Raw genomic sequence first — 3,501 nt, forward strand, 5'->3', positions numbered from 1 at the left:
GAGGTCCCAGCTTAATCGGCGAAAATTTTCTAAGTGCCCACGGCTCTGCCGGGCTCGTGCATCCGACCCGCGCCGGTTCCCCAGCCGGCCTGAAATAAGGCAAAACCAGGCTCTCCCCCTGGAGCTCAGAGCCAATTGTGGCGAAAAAACGACTAAGTGTCAACTTTCGAAAAAACGACTAAGTGTCAACTTTCCAAAAAAACGGCTAAGTGTCGACTTTCGAAAAAACGGCTAAGTGTCAACTTTCGAAAAAACGACTAAGTGTCGCCTCTGAAAAAACGACTAAGTGTCGCCTCTCTGAAAAAACGACTAAGTGCCCACGGCTCTGCGGGGCTTGTGAGTCCGCCCCGCGCCGGTTCGGCGGTCGGCCTCAAAAAGCGAAAAATCAGCCTCTCTCCCTGGAGCTCACCAAAAATTTGTCGAAATTTTTCTAAGTTCTCCTCGAGGTACCAGGGGGTGAGGTACCCGGGCTAAGGTGCAGTACCTTTTTTGGTCTTCAGGTGCGCCAGAGTACAATGAAATGGTCCCAGTAGTCAGTGTACTCATCGACTTTCCCCCCGTTTTCCAAAGCACCCCGTTTACGAGTATGGAGGAGATGGTGCTGGTCTCCCCACGGCGTCGGACACGCCGTCCTCGACAGCACAAGGTCGGATAGAAGACCTGAAAAGCGCCGTGGCACGCGCTGGAGGTGTCACTGTGGCGAAAAAGTGACTAAGTGTCAACTTTCGAAAAAACGGCTAAGTGTCAACTTTCGAAAAAACGGCTAAGTGTCAACTTTCGAAAAAACGGCTAAGTGTCAACTTTCGAAAAAACGACTAAGTGTCGCCTCTCTGAAAAAACGGCAAAGTGTCAACTTTCGAAAAAACGACTAAGTGTCAACTTTCGAAAAAACGACTAAGTGTCACCTCTCTGAAAAAATGGCAAAGTGTCAACTGCGAATGTGGTGGTGCATGGAAGGAAGTGGAGGACGGCCGCCTCCTTAAACACAGGCCGAAGAGGAGCGTCAGGGCCGGCTCCTTAAACACGGACCGAGTGTCGCCCTTAACACAGACCAAGCGGAGGACGGCCGCCTCCCTAAATACAGGCCGAACCGGAGCGCGAGGGCCGCTCCTTAAACACGGACCGAGTGTCGCCCTTAACACAGACCAAGGGGAGGACGGCCGCCTCCTTAAACACAGGCCGGAGAGGAGCGTCAGGGCCAGGCTCCTCAAACATGGACCGAGTGTCGCCCTTAACACAGACCAAGGGGAGGACGGCCGCCTCCTTAAACACAGGCCGGAGAGGAGCGTCAGGGCCAGGCTCCTCAAACATGGACCGAGTGTCGCCCTTAACACAGACCAAGGGGAGGACGGCCGCCTCCTTAAACACAGGCCGGAGAGGAGCGTCAGGGCCAGGCTCCTCAAACATGGACCGAGTGTCGCCCTTAACACAGACCAAGGGGAGGACGGCCGCCTCCTTAAACACAGGCCGGAGAGGAGCGTCAGGGCCAGGCTCCTCAAACATGGACCGAGTGTCGCCCTTAACACGGACCAAGGGGAGGACGGCCGCCTCCTTAAACACAGGCCGGAGAGGAGCGTCAGGGCCAGGCTCCTCAAACATGGACCGAGTGTCGCCCTTAACACGGACCAAGGGGAGGACGGCCGCCTCCTTAAACACAGGCCGGAGAGGAGCGTCAGGGCCAGGCTCCTCAAACATGGACAGAGTGTCGCCCTTAACACAGACCAAGCGGAGGACGGCCGCCTCCCTAAATACAGGCCGAACCGGAGCGCGAGTGTCGCTCCTTAAACACGGACCGAGTGGAGGACGGCCGCCTCCTTAAACACAGGCCGAACAAAATGACACAAAGTGTCAACTGCGAATGTTGTCCATCCAAGGAAGGAGCGTGATGCCCGGCCGGCTCCTTAAACACAGGCCGAGAGTCGCCCCGGACGGTCCGCCTCGCGGCGCCCGTCTGCTCGGATAAAATGACACAAAGTGTCAACTACGAATGTTGTCCATCCAAGGAGGGAGCGTGATGCCCGGCCGGCTCCGAAAACACAGGCCGAGAGTCGCCCCGGACGGTCCGCCTCGCGGCGCCCGTCTGCTCGGATAAAATGACACAAAGTGTCAACTGCGAATGTTGTCCATCCAAGGAAGGAGCGTGATGCCCGGCCGGCTCCTTAAACACAGGCCGAGAGTCGCCCCGGACGGTCCGCCTCGCGGCGCCCGCCCGCTCGGATAAAATGACACAAAGTGTCAACTACGAATGTTGTCCATCCAAGGAAGGAGCGTGATGCCCGGCCGGCTCCTTAAACACAGGCCGAGAGTCGCCCCGGACGGTCGCCTCGCGGCGCCCGTCTGCTCGGATAAAATGACACAAAGTGTCAACTACGAATGTTGTCCATCCAAGGAGGGAGCGTGATGCCCGGCCGGCTCCGAAAACACAGGCCGAGAGTCGCCCCGGACGGTCCGCCTCGCGGCGCCCGTCTGCTCGGATAAAATGACACAAAGTGTCAACTGCGAATGTTGTCCATCCAAGGAAGGAGCGTGATGCCCGGCCGGCTCCTTAAACACAGGCCGAGAGTCGCCCCGGACGGTCCGCCTCGCGGCGCCCGCCCGCTCGGATAAAATGACACAAAGTGTCAACTACGAATGTTGTCCATCCAAGGAGGGAGCGTGAGGCCCGGCCGGCTCCGAAAACACAGGCCGAGAGTCGCCCCGGACGGTCCGCCTCTCGAGGCGCCCGCCCGCTCGGATAAAATGACACAAAGTGTCAACTACGAATGTTGTCCATCCAAGGAGGGAGCGTGAGGCCCGGCCGGCTCCGAAAACACAGGCCGAGAGTCGCCCCGGACGGTCCGCCTCTCGAGGCGCCCGCCCGCTCGGATAAAATGACACAAAGTGTCAACTACGAATGTTGTCCATCCAAGGAGGGAGCGTGATGCCCGGCCGGCTCCGAAAACACAGGCCGAGATTCGACCCCGGACGGGCCGTCTTCTCCCGGCGCCCGCCCGCGTACGCCCCCCATCCCCGGTCGCCCGTCTGCTCCCGGCGGGCCTCCGAGTACCCCCTCACCCAACTGACCGACTGGCACTCATGACCCGCCTTGGTAGGGCCTCCATCGGCCTCGGCTCGTCCGACGTCGGGTGGACGGTTCCTACCCACTGCGGGTCGCACTCTAGCGCCCCGGCCGCCGCGTGAGCGTGCGCTCCCCGCGCCGCCCCGCAGGCCCCGGCGCGACCGTACTGCGGCGAGACCGAGACGACCCGGTTTGGCATCCATCCCACCTAGCCACGATCCACGGAGGCCGAGCGAGCGGCTGAGTGTCGGGCGCCGCGCGTGCGAGCGTCCGCCGGCCGCGCCGGTCCTTCCGCGAATGTCGTTTCTCAAACCCTCCGGCTTGATAGCGGCGGCACCACGGGAAGCCGTCCACACACACACCGTCCGACCTCTATCCGAAAAGCCTTCCCGACCAACCGCGGTCGCGGGGGCGTCTGTCGCTCCGCATCGGGGGGGCGTATG

Source organism: Syngnathus leptorhynchus, unplaced genomic scaffold, assembly GCF_054491065.1.
Source record: "Syngnathus leptorhynchus isolate UIUO unplaced genomic scaffold, UIUO_Slep HiC_scaffold_88, whole genome shotgun sequence".
Lineage (NCBI taxonomy): Eukaryota > Metazoa > Chordata > Actinopteri > Syngnathiformes > Syngnathidae > Syngnathus > Syngnathus leptorhynchus.